This window comes from Gopherus flavomarginatus, chromosome 2 (assembly GCF_025201925.1).
Source record: "Gopherus flavomarginatus isolate rGopFla2 chromosome 2, rGopFla2.mat.asm, whole genome shotgun sequence".
NCBI classification, from domain to species: Eukaryota; Metazoa; Chordata; order Testudines; family Testudinidae; genus Gopherus; species Gopherus flavomarginatus.
In genome coordinates, this window is record NC_066618.1 from 122,130,059 (window position 1) to 122,150,717 (window position 20,659).

The 20,659-nt window shown below is 41.1% G+C and overlaps 1 protein-coding gene across 1 annotated transcript in view; it reads right to left on the reverse strand.

Annotated features, from left to right (window-relative positions):
* GABBR2 (gamma-aminobutyric acid type B receptor subunit 2) overlaps positions 1-20,659 on the reverse strand; it is an 895,125-nt gene that overhangs the window by 329,557 nt on the left and 544,909 nt on the right. The window lies entirely within an intron of this gene.

A 20,659-nucleotide genomic window follows, 5' to 3' on the forward strand; every position in this document is an offset into this window, starting at 1 on the left:
AACATAAGATACCCATAGGTCTGACCCTGAGGTAAGACTTCCATAAGAATTTTCAGTCTAATCTGAAATGAGTGTAACAAGGGTGGAGAGGGACACAAGTGTAATAATAATACAAAATACACGGCTACATAAGTCACCTTATATCTACGAAATATCAATTGTCTCTCCACTGCTGACTCATCCAAAAGAACAGGGAACTCTCTACACAGAAGCCTGGCTGGAGGAAAGGACTGGAGTTCCTCCACCTGAACACATAGCTAAAAGGATCAGAGACTACATCTGGGGGGAAATGCTCTCTGGGAAGGGAGGTCAGACCACGACAACATAGAAGATGACCAGAATAAGGAGAAAGAAGGCAGGAAGAATTGCTTAGTCTGAGGATGCTAACTAAAACCAGGGCTCATGAAAGGGTCAGGATCAGACTAAGTGAGCTGTTGGTTATTTTTCAAAGATATATAACTCTCCTGTGCTTTCAAGAGTAAAAGTGACTGTGGTTAAGAAATTCCTTTGCTAACCCTGGGCTCTTTGGATGCCTACCACTTTGTCCTGGAAGGGGTTAATCAAGAAGATTAAGCACCCACACCAGGTGGAACTCTGAGGAAGCATGTATAAGAAACTGGGGGCTAAGGAGGGGTGAAGGCACTGATTTCAAAGCTTAAGGTCATGGGGCTGTGGAGTCCCATGTCCCAAGGAAGGGGAGCAGACATGAGACCTGCACCCAAGAGTGTGCGTTAGAAACCCAGAGCTAGGAATAGTGATCCGACTCTACTCTGCTTAGAAACATGTGGGATCCACTGGTTAGGTACACCAACAACAAACTGGTGTTCAAACAGAGGGGATTGGGTAAGCTTGTGACAATGAGCATTTGGATTTTTTTGGCATATAACCCCAGTCGCAGGTATAATATTTCACCCCACAATAATTTCTATTAAAGATGCTTTTTGGAGGTAAGCAAGTCAGAATCAGTGTTAGAATGTGCCCAAACACTTTCAGCTATGTGGAAAGTAAAGTCAATAGAATCAGAATTTAACATATAATGATTTAAGGTTTTCCTGTTATGACTGTAATTTGGTTTCCTACATTCAATATGACTTTTAAAGAAAAGCCTTATATTTACGAGATGACAGCTTTCTTTGTTCCACAGTACTTCTCACAACTAGTAACTAAAATGTACACATTCTAATGGTTCTAAAGCTACTGTAAGGAACTAGGAGCAAATTTTCAAAGACAACTTCAATCGGGAAACCATTTGCTAATAAAAGAAAGATCAAGTTGCTTTGTATTTGTTAGGAATGAGAGCCATTCCAGCTAGAACCTGCTGAAAGTCAAGGTCACCATGAAAACAACTCCATTTTCCCAGCCATTTTCCAGTGAATCTCTTCTTGCTTTAACTCCTGGCTCTGGCAGTCTCTTTAGTGAATTATTAATTTAAACATAACTGCAAGGAGAAAAAATGAAAAAGCTGTAGTCTCTTGCCAGTATTAGTTAGGAACAATATATGTTGTTCTATGACACAGGAAAATGTTGTGGTTTATGTCATAAATAGCTATGTTTTGAAATTACACCCCCTACCCTTTATTTCCAAAGGCTTTTCCAACATTTTTCTGGGACTCTGTAAGCTACATACTTTTAATTTCCTTCTTACAAGACAGAAGAACTATAAAAAGATAAGTGCATTTAAAATAAAAATATCTTACAGAAATCTAGAACTATTAAATTATAATTGCTCTAAATAAAGAATTTTACGAGCATAAATCAATTACAGAGTGTAACTGTCAAACTCACGTTCATAAAGTTAAGCATATAAGACATTGCAGCATTGAGGCCTATAGTTTTAGCACTGAAAGAAAATACATAATGTAAGGTAGAGAATCCTTGAAATCCTGATTCAAATTTGAAAAGCAGAAGTGTGCATTTCATCCTGCATATCACTATCGCACATTAAATGAAAGTGAGGTACAGCAGAGATTTTATAAAAATCTGGGTATAAAAAATGAGAATGAGTACCTCAGAGTAGAAACTCTGAGTTACAAACACCTCAGGAATGGAGGTTGTTCTTAACACTGAAATTTTTTTATTTTATTTTTTTAAACACGCTGGACAAACTGTTAGGGTTGTTCTTTCAAAAGTTTACAACTGAACATTGACTTAATACAGCTCTGACACTTTACTATGCAGAAGAAAAATGCTGCTTTCGCTTTATTTTTCAGTAGATTACGTTTAACACAGCATGGTACTGTATTTGCTTTTTTTTTGGTCTCTGCTGCTGCCTGATTGCATACTTCTGATTCCAAATGAGGTGTTTGGTTGACTGGTCAGTTCATAACTCTGGTGTTCATAACTCTGAGGTTCTATTGGAAACCTATATAGCTGTGCAAGACTGAAAAATATACAATTTTGAGCTGGTATATAAAAAATAATCTCAGAATTCCACTGTAACTAGAATTGTATAATAGCACATTACAATGTTCTGAAACCATGTGTGACTTCTTCCCCCCCCCACTATCAGCAGAGTTCTACTGTAATCAAGTTTATTGTCAGCATTCGACTGCATTACTGCTGTTGAACCTTTATTCAAATATAAAAATAATTAATACCAGATTCTCACACTTGTAATCTTAACAAGATTCTTAATTTTATACAGTTATGGACTTAGGAGCTACAGACTAGGGACCGAAGAGCTAGGCAGCCGTTCTGCAGAAAAGGACCTAGGGTTACAGTGGATGAGAAGCTGGATATGAGTCAATGTGCCCTTGTTGCCAAGAAGGCTAACAGCATTTTGGGCTGTATAAGTGGGAGCATTGCCAGCAGATCGAGGGATGTGATCATCCTCCTCCATTTGGCATTGGTGAGGCCTCATCTGGAGTACTGTGTCCAGTTTTGGGCCTCGCACTACAAGAGGGATGTGGAAAAATTGAAAAGAGCCCAGCGGAGGGCAACAAAAATGATTAGGGGACTGGAGTACATGACTTATGCAGAGAGGCTGAGGGAACTGGGATTATTTAGTCTGCAGAAGAGAAGAATGAGGGGGGATTTGGTACCTACTTTCAACTACCTAAAGGGAGGGTTCCAAAGACGATCGATCTAGACTGTTTTCAGTGGTACCAGATGACAGAACAAGGACTAATGGTCTCAAGTTGCAGTGGGGGAGGTTTAGGTTGGATATTAGGAAAAAAATTTTCACTAGGAGGGTGGTAAAGCACTGGACAGCCACATATATTTATAGTGTCAAGTATCAGAGGGTTAGCAGTGTTAGTCTGGATCTGTAAAAGCAGCAAAGAGTCCTGTGGCACCTTATAGACTAACAGACATTTTGGAGTATAAGCTTTCGTGGGTGAATACCCACTTTGCCGGATGCATGTAGTGGAAATTTCCAGGGGCAGGTATATATATCTGCAAGCAAGCTAGCTATTATGATGTGGTGTGCCCCTACCAATCTGAAACATTCTCACCAGGAACTGCACACCTCACCATAATAACTCTAGCTCAGGAACCAATCCATGCAACAAACCTCGATGCCAACTCTGCCCACATATCTACACCAGCGACACCATCACATGGCCTAACCAGATCAGCCACAACCATCACCAGTTCATACACCTGCATGTCCATCAACGTAATATACGCCATCATATGCCGGCAATGCCCCTCTGCTATGTACATCGGCCAAACTGGACAGTCTCTACGAAAAAGGATAAATGGACACAAATCAGATATTAGGAATGGTAATATACAAAAACCTGTAGGAGAACACTTCAACCTCCCTGGCCACACAATAGCAGATTTAAAGGTGGCCATCCTGCAGCAAAAAAACTTCAGGACCAGACTTCAAAGAGAAACTGCTGAGCTTCAGTTCATCTGCAAATTTGACATCAGCAGCTCAGGATTAAACAGACTGTGAATGGCTTGTCAACTACAAAAGCAGTTTCTCTTGCTTGGTTTTCACACCTCAACTGCTAGAACAGGGCCTCATTCTCCGTGATTGAACTAACCTTGTTATCTCTAGCTTGCTTGCATATATATACCTGCCCCTGGAAATTTCCACTACATGCATCCGACGAAGTGGGTATTCACCCACGAAAGCTCATGCTCCAAAACGTCTGTTAGTCTATAAAGGTGCCACAGGACTCTTTGCTGCTTTTATAAATTTATGGGTGAGTCAAAGATTAACTGTCAAATTAATAAGGAGGTGCTGCATTCATTGTAGGAATGAAAATCTTTCCAAACTTCGAATGTATTCAAGTATCATTCCTTTCTTATGTGGCTTCTCATGTATTTAGTTATATGTCTGGTGTCTATTACCGACTCTAACCTTTGGCTCCCCCTCTGGCATCTCCCAAATTTCCTCTAAAATTGGTGGTTAAATATTTTCATTACTGCCAGCATTGCTGATCTGGCTGAGATCCAGGGATGAAAAGCAATATACAAGCGCTAAAGATGATCATTAGGAGCCAAGATTTTAAAAATGAGTGCCTGCTTGTAGCGGGGTGGTCACCCTGCTCCTGCCCTGAAGGGCATAAAACAGCCCTAGGAGAGGGCTGCAGTGGGGAAAAGACAGGCTGATTGAGGGAAGCAGCCACAGGTGGGCCCATGCCCCAATCAGGCCACAGGTGGCCCTATAAGAGGGCTGAGGGCCAGAGGCTAAGATGGACACACTCTCTCTCTCTCTAACCTCTGAGGGAGAAGGACCTGGCTGCCTGGGAAGCTGAGGAGGGTACCTAGGGTCGAGAAGTGCTGGGGAAGGGCAGAGGGAGCTGGGTAGCTCCAGGCTAGCAAGGCCTGCAGCCTGGGGCTAAGCTAAGGGCCCACAAAAGGGTACTAGGGCTGCAGAGGGGCAGCCTAGATATAGGTAGAGGCAGCTGGCCCAATCCCCCCTTGCCAGTGATGGGTGGTTTACAGACTGCAGTCTACTCCAGGGAGCAGGGACTAGATGAAGACTGGCACTAGCCACTGAGGCAAGGTGGGGATAGGGGGTCAGGGGTTCCCCTGGGAGGGGAGACCCAGAGTGAAGGGGTACTGCGGTGGGCAGAATCCCTAGTCAAAGGGTACTGGGGTCCAGGAGAGACAGGGCTATGACTCACTGGCACAGCACCTCATACAGGTTGTCCAGGGAATTAGCTCTTTCCAGCCTGGAGCGTCCTCTGGAGCAGGTGAGACACTGGCTGCAGAGGGTGCTCCAGGCTGGAAAGAGCTAGCTACCTGGATGACCAGCATGAGGTGCTGTGCCAGTGAGTCATAGTCCTGCCACACTACTATAGAAGGCTAAATCCTGAGTAAGTGGCATGATTTTCGAAAGTGCTAAGCATTCAGCTACTTCCATTGGATTATTATTATGAGACAGAGGGGGGCAGCTGGGAATGGAGTGCTGAGCTGCTGGCCGGAAAAGGGCCTGCACAGGACACAGTGATTTGTTCCTGGGGGAAGAACCATGAGGGGTTATATAAAAGGTAAATGCTGGGAGCAATGGACTTCCAAAGGAGGCTGTGCAATTCCCATCACAGGAGATTTTTTAAGAACAGGTTGAACTCATACCAGTCAGGGATGGTCTAGGTTTACTTAGCCCTGCCCCAGCGCAAGGTCCTGGGCTTGATGACCTCTCAAGGTCCCTTCCAGCTTTATATTTCTATGACTCTATATACCGTGCCAGGCTTGAAGAGTATCCTAGGGGAGGAAGAGAGTCCAAGTGTCAGGCTACCTGATAAAGGTTCAGCTAGTAGGGATGGGAATGAAGAGCGAAGGGGCCTCTTGAAATGCTGCATAAGTAACCAGCTAATTTTACTCCAGGCCTACATTTCCTAAATGATAATATATAGTAGCAAAGCAAAAATAAATAGAAAAATATTATGTTTATTTATAAAATCATATATACATCACTGATGAGGCAAAGGACAAAGTAACTAACTACAGAGACCCCCCAGGGCCTTATGAAGCAGCTATGCAGATCTGTAATCCCCTATTCATGATGAGATGAAATATTTTCAGGGCTTCTTTTTCTATCACCAAATTCTTAATCTGTTCAAATCTGTAGAAGTTATTAGCATCCAAGTAACTGTTTCGAATGCATCACCTTTCTGAAACTTCCTGGAAAGAGTTCAGAGACTTAAAGGCCCTACTTGATTACATCCAGTTCAAAGACAATAATTACCAATTGCATAAAGACAACATGTCAACACAATTTGTGATTGACTCATTAACTTGTTGTCATGTTAACTGAGGAAAGTTTCTAAATTTTGCATAGGAAGATTAATAGCCAGACTTGCAAACAAATAAAGAAATTAAATTATATTGAATTTATTCATAATATATAGAAGGCCACAGGGTTTATTCACAGGTTTTCCTCCAAACTTGAGGTCCGATTCACTCACAATAAGCACCCTAAATTGCTGCTGACTTCAATGAGTCTTCATAAAAGAACCTTTGATAGATTTTATGTATACCAGCTGTATTCAGCTGAACACCCATAAAAAATGTAGCATATGATCCATCCTATATGTTCTACACTACTCTTAATACTGAACGCTGCTTTTGTGAAACTTTATCCATCAATTCTGTGAAAGAAATTTAATAGCTCTATTCTGAAATGGCTCAATTTCCTGTCTCTCCTTTCTTAATAGAAGACTTTTCTTACATTCCCACCCAATCCTTTCTTTGAGGTAACACACAAAAATTACCTGCTATCTGAAACCCAATAACATGGTTCTTACTTCTCTAATTCTCACTTACTTCAAACAAATGTTAATAATTTATTCTATATCTTGTCTTAGCACAAATGTAATTTAATAAGCCGCAGAGCATTATGCAAGTAGTTTAGTGAAAATCCCATTTGAAAAATCTTAAATTTCTGCGCTTCTTGCAAGAGAGGTTTTCTTAGAGGGATCCATGTTTTATTAATTCAGTTCTATAGCAGAAAGCACAGAAATCCAGTGAAGATCATGTTTCATAGTACTACCACAACTCATTGCTGCTCAGAGTACATCATGCTTAGATTATATTACAGAATTTATAGCATTCACTGATAAAACTATACTTAAAGTTGAGAAGGCCATATAATTGTAAGCCCATTCAATCATAAATTTTCCCAAAATATTTGTTTTTGGACTGAAGTTTCAACCTTTTCATGTCAGCCAAAGCTTAAGTGACATCAGTTTAGCCATTTTTGAGTTAAGGAATTGTGAATTAAATACACATTTCTCTTATTAAAAAAAATCTTGCAACTTTATCTGACTATCAAATAAAACACACTAGAATATAAGAGTTCCAAATGTTTGTATTCCAATTGAGGAATGAGACCCTTCCTAAACTGGGGGGTGTGGGGAAGTCATTCTAAGAGTTAAAGCTTTACATTTATTTGCACATGCACAGTATTAACTCAGTTCACTACTAAGTACTGATATAGTGTGTTTACTGCACACATGCTGAAACCAGCATAGAGTGTCTGGCATACACAGATGATTGGATTTTTTTTAAACCTCTTCAATACTGATACTTATGTAAGAGTGTGACAAAGCAAAATCTTCCCTGTCAACATGGGCAGCTCAGCATGTAGCATAAATATATCTTGTTTTCTTATAAGGTATTAGATGAAAACAAATGCTAAAGTGACTTTATGATTGAGAAATTAAAAGCCAGGATATTCAAAAGTTTGGATTCTTAGAGTATCATACAAAGATGTCAGCCGGATTCTGCATTCAGTCATTGTGGAGTACATCCAGAGAACTTTATCTGAAGTCAGTGGAGATTGAACAGAGTACCCAGGATGAGTACTGGGAGGAGTTTGGATCACCTGCACTGTTGTAACTCCAATTTAAAACAAGCTGTCCATAAAATCCCTTTTGGGTGGTACGTCCTGCAGTGTCTACTCTCCACAGTAGTCCCCAGCTATGGCTTTGATAGCCTCCCAATAACACTTTGGGAATGTCAGCCATCTCAGCAAAGTGTAGCGAGAGCCCTCCGTACCCTCCGACCGGAGGGGGCCCCGCAAGGAAGGGGGCCCCTAAAAGTGGCAAAAAAAAATGTAAGGTATAACTAGGTAAGTGACATTTATTGATGCTATTGCACAATCCATGTCAGTTTTACTGACAAAACCGTGAAGTCATTATGATACATCATAATGCTATTGGCTACATCAGTTGTCTGTCGATCAGTTTCAAATTTTAGTTGGACCCATTCATAGAATGTGTATTTGCGTTCATAATGGCGGTCGGCGGATAAATTATTAATTTAGTTGTTTAGTTTTTTATCGTTTCCAATGCAGAAGCGTGCTTTGTGATGTCTAAGACAATGTATAAGAGCGGAGCTAGTAAACGAAAGGCAGCAAAAGATGCCGAGAAGGAACTTGAGAAAATTCCAAAGTTGTCAACGTATTTTGCGTTGCAATCCACCGTACAGGTACAGGCACAGGCACATGAAATGGACAGCGCTAGCAGCGATGAATCGTATCCAGAAGTGCTTCAAGTGAGGTCAAAGTTGAAGCCAGTTGTTCTACCAAATAAACTGTGACAGATATTCCAGCTGCTGCCGGGAAAGAAGTATCTGAATCTGAACCACTGACTGATGATCCAGGAGATTGGCCATCTATAATATCGGACAGGCAAGTGTGAGACATTGTTGCACGTGGCCCACCGCAGCAGAATGAAAGTTATGAATTTCCATTTAACGAGGAAAGACGGAGGTTCACAAGTACTCATTTCTATCGAACCATGGCAAATAGCGAGAAAATAAGATGTTCATGGTTAATGTACTCAGTTCAGAAAGATGCCATTTTTTGTTTTTGTTGTAAATTATTTGGCACTGGCGACATACCGCTACGTCGTGGAACATCTGCTTGGAAAGCACTGTCAAAAAGACTTCAGCAGCATGAAACAGTCAAAGGTCATCAAGACTGTATGGTGAAATGGTTTAACCTTCGGTCAGGCATAGTAAACCATACATCTATTGACCAAAGTCGAATTGCAGGCTTTTCTGAAAGAAAAAGATTTCTGGAGAAATGTTGTCAAACGCATGGTTGATGTCATTATTTTCTTGTCCGAAAGAAACTTGGCATTTCGAGGAAATAATGAAAAACTCGGCGATCCTTCGAATGGCAACTTTTTGGGACTGTTTGAATTGCTTGTAAAGTATGATACTTTCCTCAACGAACTTTTACAGAGGATTAAGAAGGCAGAGACACATGTTCAGTACCTCCGTCCACAGATCCAAAACGAGCTGATTCAACTTGTTGCCAGTAACATTCAAGAGGCCAACATAACGCAGCTTAAAAAAGCAAAATATTATTCAGTTATTTTGGACTGTACTCCCGACGTGTCACATGAAGAACAGGTGTCTGTGGTGTTACGCTTTGTCGAATGCAACGGTGAAGATGGTGTCAATATTCGTGAAGCGTTTGTTGGTTTTCTTAATGTTCATGATACAACTGGCGAGGGCTTATTGGAAGCGTTTCTTGAAAAGGCAAACAACTTAGGAATAGACATTCCTGACATGAGAGGCCAAGCTTATGATAACGGCGCAAATATGAGAGGAAAGAATAAAGGAGTTCAAGCCCGCACGCTAGAAATAAATGACCGTGCCTTGTATGTACCATATGGAGCTCACACTTGGAATCTTGTGATCTCAGACGCAGCAAAGTCATCGAAGTTGACTTTTTCGGTCTGATTAACAGAATATACGTTATCTTTTCTGCTTCACCGTCATGTTGGGATATACTTTAAGAACATATGCCAATATCTGTTAAAGGGTTATCGGACACTCGTTGGGAATCGAGAATTGATGCTGTGAAGCCATTGCGTTATCACCTTGAAGATTTGTGCAATGCTTTGTCAGCTTTGCGAGAATATGCGCTCGAAAAGAAAGATGGCAATACAGCAACAGAAGCCGGTGCGCTTTTAGACCATGTTACTACATGGCCTTTTGTTCTGACTGTGTACACGTGGTACGATATACTATTTCACGTCAATAAAACCAGCAAATTAATTCAGTCACCAGATGTGTCAATTGATGTACTGCAGGCAGAAGTCGGTGCTACAATGAAGTTTTTGGAAGACTATCAAAATACAGGATATAACTCTGTGGTCACAAATGCTCGTGAAATAGCAGAGCATATGGGTATTGAGCAGGTGTTTCCAGAATGTTTGATTATGAATGTGCTGATGATTCGAGTCATCTTTCTGCCGAAGAAAAATTCAAATCGCAGTTCTTTCTTGTTCTCACTGATCAGGCCATATCTTCTGTTTCGTCGCGATTTGACCAACTCGTGGAGTGGTGTAAGTTGTTTGGATTTCTGTACAATGCTAAGAGCCTACAGCAGTGTCATAGAGAAAATGAACTGGAGAATCACAGCAGAAATTTTGAAAGAAAAATGGGAGACATTGATGCCAATGAACTCATAATGGAATTGAATCATTTTATTTATGTCATCGAGAAAGAGAGAGGGCTTGTCACGGCAAACAATTTTTTAATGTACATATACAAGAACAGCCTTCAGGAGATATATCCGAATCTTTGCATTTGCATCAGAATTCTTCTGACCACACCAGTTACTGTCGCTGGTGCTGAAAGGAGCTTCAGCAGAATGAAACTGATCAAGAATATCCTGCGCTCAACCATGACAGATGACAGGCTTCCTGCGCTTGCAGTTATCTCAATCGAAAACAAGATTGCCAGATCTCTGGACTGACGCATTGATTAACCAATTTGCGGAGAACAAGGCTCGAAAGAAGCACTTTGCGTAAATATGGAATACATGTACACTGTAGGCCTATGTATACATAATATGAACCCTGTATATTGTATAAAATAAATACTGCATTCCAGTTTCTGCATTGTAAGGGGCCCCGGACATATGTTCGGAGGGGGCCACGTTCTTTGTTGCTACGGCCCTGCATCTCAGGATGTCTTACCGGGTATCAAGTTTTAAGAATGTCAGTGGAGTCTTACTAGATATCAAGCTTTGTCTTTTAGTAAAGTGTGGATTAACTTGTGGGAACAGTTATTGAAAGGAATGCTTTAAGAGGCCAATCCTCTAATCCTGGTTCACTCCAGATTGCTCAGGTCTCTAAGATCATCTCTACTGAACAATAATTGGCATATCCCCACTACTAACAATTTTTCCTTTTTTTTTTTTCCTTGTCAGTTAGTTCCAGAACCTTATTTATTTGGATTATAGATCTCTCCTTCAGCAGCAGGATATATTTGTGATTCTAAAGCAATAATAGAATGTAAAATATGAGTTTGCGCTCTGAGTTGCTTAAGCCTGAGCACAGCGACTTCTCAGACAGACTGCAAACATACAGTACAATAGGCCAAATTGTTTCATTTATATGATGTACAATTTCATTAACTTTAGCAAGGTTCCATGGGTTGTAAAGCAGATCAGTATTTGGTCCAAAATTTTTTAAAAAGATTCCATGGCATCTCTGGAAGAAGATTGTCTTCACCATTTGGATCTAGGCTCTTTCCTCAGAGGACTTGGAAATGCTGAGGACCTTTTAGTTTTGCTTTTCACTGTTTGCTTTGCATCTAAAATATACTGACAGTTTTTTTAAAATGTGAGCTGTAGTACATTCTACTGGATCTCAGGGGTGTGATAGTTTTCATTTCCTGAGGTGGGTGTAATTTGTTTTAGGAGGGAAAGATGAATGGTTAGAAACACAGGTATAAGAAATTAGTTCCCTTTACTTACAAATTTACTATTCCTGCTAATATAGCTTTGAACAGAGTTATGAATGAAGAAAACCCAACAATATCCTCACTTGCACATGTTCTTAGAATAGGCCAATTTCTGCTGTCAGTTACACTTTTACAACTCCAGCTGAGTACATGAGTAAAACTATGAGTAGACTTTAGCCCAAATTCTCTACTGTTACCAACTCAATGGTCTCCATTGCCTCTCTCAAATATTGATGGTTTAACTTAAGCTTGCTTCAGTGGCGTCTTTTATGTTTTAACTCTTGACTGGAAGACTGACCTTTGGATGCAAAATGGAAGGCAGTGTTCATGCTGGACTTTAATTTTTAAAAAGAAAAGAAAAAAAGAATACACTTCTAATATCTGAACATGCCTTTTGAATATCAAAATTATTTTTATTATAGAAAGGCTTGTTAGCTTAACAATAAGTAATGGTGAAGGAATTTGTATTGTTATATCTGTATTTTAGGGCCCTGTGATGGGACGGCTGCCCTTCACTGGCAAAAAAAAGGGGATAAAAGCAGCCCTAGGGAGGCTGCACCAGAGGCAGCCAACCAGAGGGCTGAGAGGAGCAGCCAATCACGGCCAAGTAGACCCATATAAAAAGGGGGCAGCAAGTTCTCTGTTGGGAGCCCAGGAAGGAAGAACTGTGTTCCTGATGGGCTGAGGGAACTGCCAGCACCTTGGACAGAGCAGTGCTGCAAACAGAGGCCCTAATACAAGGGGGCAGGGGGGCTGATACAAGGATAAGAACGCCAGAGCCACTTGGAAAGTGGCTAGACTGTAGATGGCAGTTTGTCATTGAGGGGAGGTGGCTGAACAGCAGACAGCAGGTCCTTCGAAATGGGGTATGGCTGGAGGGCTGTGTTGCTGAAGACACTGCCGTTCTTGGAGAGATGTAGATCCAAGAGCAGGAGTCATGGCAGCAATATACCACCCCATAGAGCTAATTCCCAAGACAGGTTGAGGGTGTGCCAGAGTGTTAAGTGAACCATGTTACGGGCCCTGATCCTCAATTGTAGCTGAAGAGTACGATTGGAAAAACCTAGGCAAAACCATTTTCCATCACAGAATGCAGTTCAATCAAAATTGAAAAACTTCACATAACTATGAATTTCACTTAAATTGCATTTCAAGGAAAAATTGTGGTAGAGTTATGACAGTGTCAAAAATGTCCCATTTCCAGTTTTTTGGAACAAAACATTTCAATTTTTCCTTTCAAAATGACTTTGTATTATGACTTTTTGTATTATAATGTAATTTAAAAAGTTGAAACTGAACTCAAACACTTAAATTTTGCCCAAATGAATCAGGTCAATCAAATGGAAACTTTATAAATTTTCAGGTTCATTCCTAATTGGAATGAAAACAAATCTTGAAACCTTCAGCAGCATGGAAATTCCATTCTCCATACATCTTTGCTGAAGTGTACATCCTGGGGGATTCAAAGGTGGATTTAAGCCATCTTTTGTACACCACTGATGCTGGTCCAGCTGTGTACTGGGCCAGACCCCCAGAGTAAACTTGTACACACTGGGGGATTTTCTGACTTGTGATGGCAGTCAGTGGCCTTGAGCAGATGTTATAGTAGCTGGAGATTGCTGGGGCACTTGGAAGCCCCAACCACACCTCTTTTTCCTCAGCTTTGACCTTATGCTGACTGCATAAGGGAGGGAGATGCCCTATGAACTCTTATGCTGGCTCTGTGCTATCAAAGGATCCACCTAAATGTGGAGATCCTGCAGTTGCTGGCTTTACCAACTTTAGGGCAGCAACAATTCGAAGTGTCCTCCCCAGGAAACTTTGAACCTATGACTTTTAAACAGTTCAACCAGCGATTTAACTAATCAAATAAAATCTCAGTGAAAGAGAGCAAATAACTTTGTTCCATACAGTACAGTCCACCGTTTTGAAAATTCAGATCTAGTTCTGGCAATCCCATTGATTCTAGTTATTTGTTTCACCATAGTACCTAGAATCCCAACTATGATCAGGCCCTGTTGTGCTAGATGCTTCACAAATACATATTGAGCAACAGTTGCTCTCCCAGAGTTTATAGTCTATGTAGATGAGACAGAGAATGGGTGGGAGGAGAAACAGAGGACAAAAACAAAGTGACTTGCCTAATGTAATACTGAAGGTAAGTGGCAGAGTTGGGATTAGAACCAGGCCTTAAGAGTGTTGTCCCAGCACCTAATTCACTGGACCATGCTGTCTTTACTAACAGAGATAAGTCTAGTGATGTTGTCCCAATGCACTTTCAGATTGGGGTACTAGCTGATTTTAATGACTACACATTTTTTCTTAGCAGTTCAACCACTTTATTCTTGTATACTTTTTCTGTTCTGTTGTGCATTTTGTAGCCATCTTTTTAAAGTGAGACTTTGTGCTCTTTACATGGTGACAGGATTTAGAGTGGTAGTTGCGTTAGTCTGTATTATGGCTGACTGAAAAGAAAGCTTCTTCAGCTCTCGTCCCCTTACACTCCTACTCTACTTGTGCTAGATTGATGACATCATCATCTGGACCCATGGGAAGGAGGCCATTGAGGAATTCCACTAAGATTTCAACGATTCCGCCCCCCCCCAACCTCCGCCTGGACCAGACCACACAAGAGATCCACTTCCTAGACACTACAGTGCTAAGCGATGGTCACATAATCAACCTATACCAGAAACCTACTGACTGCTATATTTACCTACATGCCTCCAGCTTTCATCCTGACTAGATCACACAATCCATTGTCTACAGCCAAGCTCTAAGATACAACCACATTTGCTCCAATCCCTCAGATAGAGAGACAAACACCTACAGAAGCTCTATCAAGCATTCTTCAAACAGCAATACTCACCTGGTGAAAAGAAACACACTGACAGAGACAGAAGGGTACCGAGAAGTTACCTACTACAAGACAGGCCCAACAAAGAAAACAACAGAATGCCACTAGCTGTCACCTACAGCCCCCAACTAAAAGTCTCCAGCGCATCAAGGATCTATAACCTATCCTGAAGGACAATCCTTCACTTTTGCAGATCTTGTGAGACAGGCCAGTCCTTGCTTACCTGAAGCAAATACTCACCAGCAACTACACAACAAAAACACCAACCCGGGAACCAAACCCTGTTATAAACCCTTGTGCTAACTCTGTCCACATATCTATTTAAGGGACACCATCTGGTGTTTGTTCACCTGCACATCTATCAATGTGATATATGCCATTATGTGCCAGCAATGCCCCTCTGCCATGTAGATTGGCCAAACCGGACAGTCTCTATGGGAAAAAAAAAAAACAACACACACAGAAATCTAACATCAGGAATCATAACATTCAAAAAACCAGTAGGAGAACATTGAGTGACCAGAGAGAATGAAGTAACAGACTGGAGTGGCAATTCTTCAACAAAAAAACTTCAGAAAGAGACTCCAATGTGAAGCTGCAGAACTAGAATTAATTTGCAAACTGGATACCATCAGATTAGGCCTGAATAAAGACCGAGTGGTTGGGTCATTACTAAACCTCAATACTAATTTCTTCCTACTGTTACTCACACCTTCTTGTCAACTGTCTAATGGGCCACTCTCTTACCACTTCAAAAGAGATTTTTCCTCCCTTGGTATCTGCTGTTATTTGATTTATCTCGTTAGACTGACCTCACACTTGGTAAATCAACCCCCATCTTTTCATGTATTTATACCTGCTATTGTATTTTTCACTTCATACATCTGATGAAGTGGGTTCTAGCCAATGAAAGCTTATGCCAAAATAAATTTGTCTCTAAGGGTACGTCTACACTACGGGATTATTCCGATTTTACATAAACCGGTTTTATAAAACAGATTGTATAAAGTCGAGTGCACGCGGCCACACTAAGCACATTAATTCGGCGGTGTGCGTCCATGGTCCGAGGCTAGCGTCGATTTCTGGAGCGTTGCACTGTGGGTAGTTATTCTGTAGCTATCCCATAGTTCCCGCAGTCTCCCCCGCCCCTTAGAATTCTGGTTTGAGAGCCCAGTGGCTGATAGGGCAAAAATCATTGTCGCGGGTGGTTCTGGGTAAATGTCGTCAGTCATTCCTTCCTCCGGGAAAGCAACGGCAGACAATCATTTCGCACCCTTTTTCCCTGGATTGCCCTGGCAGACGCCATAGCACGGCCACCATGGAGCCCGTTCAGCTTTTTTACAGTCACCGTATGTGTACTGGATGCCACGGACAGAGGCGATACTCCAGCGCTACACAGCAGCATTCATTTGCTTTTGCATGATAGCAGAGATGGCTACCAGTTGTTCTGTACCGTCTGCTGCCAGTGTAATTTGGCAATGAGATGACAGTTATCTGTCCTTCTGTGCTGTCTGCTGCTATCATAGGTGCCCCTGGCTGAGATCAGCCGGGGGCACAAAAGCAAAACTGGGAATGACTCCCCGAGTCAATCCCTCCTTTATGGTTTCTAAAAATAGAGTCAGTCCTGCCTAGAATATGGGGCAAATGTACTAGAGAAGCAGTGTATCAGAGAGTACAGCTGCTCTGTGTAAGATCTTGCAGAAATGATGAGCTACATGCCATTCATGGGGGGTGCCCCTGCAACAACCCCACCCGTTGCTTCCCTCCTCCCCCAACCTTCCTGGGCTACCGTGGCAGTGTCCCCCCCATTTGTGTCATGAAGTAATAAAGAATGCAGGAATAAGAAACACTGAGTTTTTAGTGACATGAGGGGGGAGGCAGCCTCCTGGTGCTATGATATGATGTCCAGGCAGGACATTAAGCAGCATGGGGGAGAGGAGCCCAGCATCCCACTGCTATGATAGCCCAGGCAGTACAGAATCTTTTCTTTTCACATGAAAGGGAGGGGGCTGATTGACGCTCAGCCCCCAGTTGCTATGATGAAGACGGTTACCAGCCGTCCTGTACCATCTACTGGGAATGACCGGGAGTCATTCCTATCTTCACCCAGGCGCTCCCGGCCAGCCTCATCTGAAGCCAGCCAGGAGCACTCACGGGCTGATAAGGACGGTTACCAGTCCTACTGCACCGTCTGCCACCAGGGAGGGGAGAGGAGTGGATACTGCTTTTCACTCCTGCAGCATCGCGTCTACCAGCAGCATTCAGTAGACATAGGGTGACACTGAAAAAAGTCAAGAAACGATTTCTTTCTCTTTTCTTTCACGTGGGAGGGGGCAGGGAGTAAATTGACGAGCTATTCCCTGAACCACGCTGGACAATGTGTTTGACCCTACAGGCACTGGGAGCTCAGCCAAGAATGCAAATACTTTTCAGAGACTGCTGTGGACTGTGGGATAGCTGGAGTCCTCAGTACCCCCTCCCTCCCTCCATGAGCGTCCGTTTGAGTCTCTGGCTTCCCGTTACGCTTGTCACGCAGCACTGTGTAGCCTGTAGATTTTTTTTTCAAAAGCTTTGGCATTTCGTCTTCTGTAATGGAGCTCGGATAGAACAGATTTATCTCCCGTACGGTCCATGCTGGAGCTCTTTTTGAATTTGGGACTGCATTGGCACCCATGCTGATCAGAGCTCCATGCTGGGCAAACAGGAAATGAAAATCAAAATTTCACGGGGCTTTTCCTGTTTACCTGGCCAGTGCATCCGAGCTGAGATTGCTGTCCAGAGTGGTCACAGTGGTGCACTGTGGGATACCGCCCGGAGGCCAATACCGTTGATTTGCGGCCACACTAAGCCTAATCCGATATAGTAATACCGATTTTAGTGCTACTCCTCTCGTTGGGGAGAAGTACAGAAACCAATCTAAAGGGCCTCGTAGTGTGGATAGGTACAGCGTTAAAATCGGTTTAAACGCGTAGTGTAGACCAGGCTTAAGGTGCCACAAGGACGACTCGTTTTTGCTCTTTACATGTCATTCTACACAGTTATCATGAATGACAAACCAATTCTGATATTATCTTCCTCATTCCCCCTGAATTTCCTTTCCTGGTTAGTGAATAGATTACTACTGAGTAAGGAATCACTTGTAACTGAATATTCTATAGGCCACTTCATAAAAGTACTTGCGCTCAAAAAATCCTGTAATTTTTTTTAAGGGGGGGGAGGGCAGATCAGTCACTGAATTTTCTAACAGAAGTTCACTGATTTATCAAGCAAAGAATGAAGATTAATTTAGACATGTTGTGTACTCTGTGCAGTTACTCTGTTTAGCTATACTTTGTTTTAACCACCAGTGTTTATGTCCCAGCTCTCTCAGAAACTAAATACTGCACCGTCATTTATCATTGGAACTGTCACCTATGATTAGTTCTGCTTATGATGCACAACAGACTGAGTTTCTTTGCAGTGATTATGCTTTTATCTTTATATAGTGCTTACACATTATGCGAAGTGATAGGAGTTATAATGAAGGAGAGAAAGAATGAAATCTGGATTAAAGTTGTGGTAAACATAAAATGAGGGTTTTTTTGTTTTGTTAGAGTCAAATTTCACCACTCTCAAGGTAGTAATTGGGATAACCAGCATGATTTGTGGCCAAATTGTATATAATCAGAGCAATCTGTAATTTCTAAAGTGGAAACAGTTTCCAGGTCTTGGATTTGTTTTTATTTTATAATAGAGATCTTAGACTAATCATTGTTGTAAAACAAATTATGAAAGGTTTCTCATTATTGTGTTACATTATGGCTCCAAACCTTCATTGGTGTAACTCCATTTTCCTCTGATGTTCCCTCCACCACACTTGCCCTTGTCCCCATGAAGCTCTGCAACCCAGAGAATTGCAGCATGCATATTAGTTGAAAACTATTGAGGATTGATTGAGTTACCTCTGATATGCAATGACACTATTTAAGAATGATCTCACATTGTACTCAAGGCCAGAGCAATATCATAACAATTAGATACAACAAGAGCAATTAACTGTGCTTAGTTACAACCTAATTTTTTTTTAAATGTTCATCTGTGGTAGTGAGATAGATTTTTGTGAATTGTTGGTTCTCCGGTGCCTATGATATTTTAGCTACAGGGGCTCCAAAAAGGTTATTGTCTCAACAAAAACTTCAAGGGCTAATTTTGAATGATTTTTAACTCAAATTAACAGATGTAAATCTTCACAAAAATAATGCTTTACTCAGATTATGTGCTGTAAATTTGGGGAGGATAGAGTCTGTTTCATAAAAATAATATTTGCATGTAAAGCAAATTCAACACAAACTTAACTGTTATGCTTCCATTACATACAGATAATATTTTGTTGTCCTGCTTTATGTCTAGCTACTGGTAGCAGACTTCAGGGTTTTTTAGGTCAGTTTCCATTTGGATCTGAAATTGGTGATATCGAGTCTGGTATTTTCTCAGTATAAATTGTTTATTTACAAAATGTAAGTAAGTCCTGTTCCCCTGGACAATTTTTTTCTTCTCCAGATGTATTTTAATAAAAATACATCTGGAGAAGAAAAAAAAATCCACAAAGCTGAACAGAAATGAGTCCCGGGGGAGAGGTAACTCCTTCATGCAGACACATCTGATAAGACCATTGCCCTGTTCCCAGAAGCAGGTGTCTTGCCTCTCTCTCTATTCAGGATCTCTCACCTCTTAACACAATTTCTTCTTTCTGCCTCAATCCCTTGGTTTTACACCTGGGAAACACTTAGTCAAGGTGGACTGACCTGGTGGGTCTGGGCACCTGCCATCCTTTTGTGCAACTGCTCTGCAACACCAAGGAACCTCAGAGCTTCAACTTCCAGACACAGGAGAGTGGTTTAACCCACATCATACCTTAACTCTCTAGGTGCAGTTACCACTGAGGGTCTTCACTGTTTTTATGGGGAGATTCAGCCTACATGTATACATCAATGACCTCTAATGGGCAAACCATACTAGTATGTTATGGTTCAAAATACTACTATGACCAAACTGAAAAAATGCAGGAATTTGAAGTGTCTGAAATACTTGTTTATCATAGGTTCATTATTTCACAGGCCAGTACTTTCATAGATTCATAGGCCAGAAAGGACCATCGTGATTCTTAAATTTGACCCTTGCATAATACAGGCCAGATAATATCACCCAGTAATTCTTGCATCAGGGTATATTAATATTTTGTATGAAGTGAGGTGTTTTATTGGCATTCTGACACTACAGATTATACTGCCACAGGATTTTTTTTAAAACCATGACAGAAAATCAAAGCACTTAGGACTTATATAGCAGTTTTCATTTTCTCAATATTTTACAAGCACAGTAACTATTTGCATTTCTATAGCCTTTTCCATCTGAGGATCTCAAAGCATATCTCTATCTAATTTTCATAAGATCCTATTGAGGAAGGTAAAACAAGTGAAATATATTTCTTATGATGCATCCTGCAAAAATTAGACTAAATGGGATTTTTTTTATTTGAATTTAAGACATAAGAATCCTCGCAAGCAGAGTCATATGATGCTTAAAAATAAATCACAGCTCAAATTTTTAAAACTGCACATACTAAATTATACAAGCATTTTGTATATAGTAAATTGCACATACTTTTGCATGTGCCTTGTTTTGAACACAAATTTCAACATGCATTCACAAACATGATTTGCAAATACATATGTATGGTATTTGTGCATATAAATCAGAATTTGTACTCTGTATACCTGAAAATAGTGCTTGTTCAAAAGTGACTTTTCTAGTATAACAAACATTTTCTTTAAAAATGCTTCATAAAAACTTTGACTGTATTGTGTATGTATGCAATATAAATGTGATCCCAGAGCCTCCCGAAGTTAATGGAAAGGCACTCTTTCAATCAGTGGGTTTTGGATCTGTCCCACAAAGAACAAGAGAAAAAATAATACCTTTGGTGTGATATTTAAAATATGTACAAATGCAGGTGTTTTATATAATCTATCAGGTTACAGGATTGATCCTACATGTCCTGAAAGTCTTCAACACTCACTCAAAGCAGTCTCTTGAGATGTGTTCAGCAGTTCTCTGTATTAGGCTCATAGAGCAGAATGGTAATACTTACTATTAAAT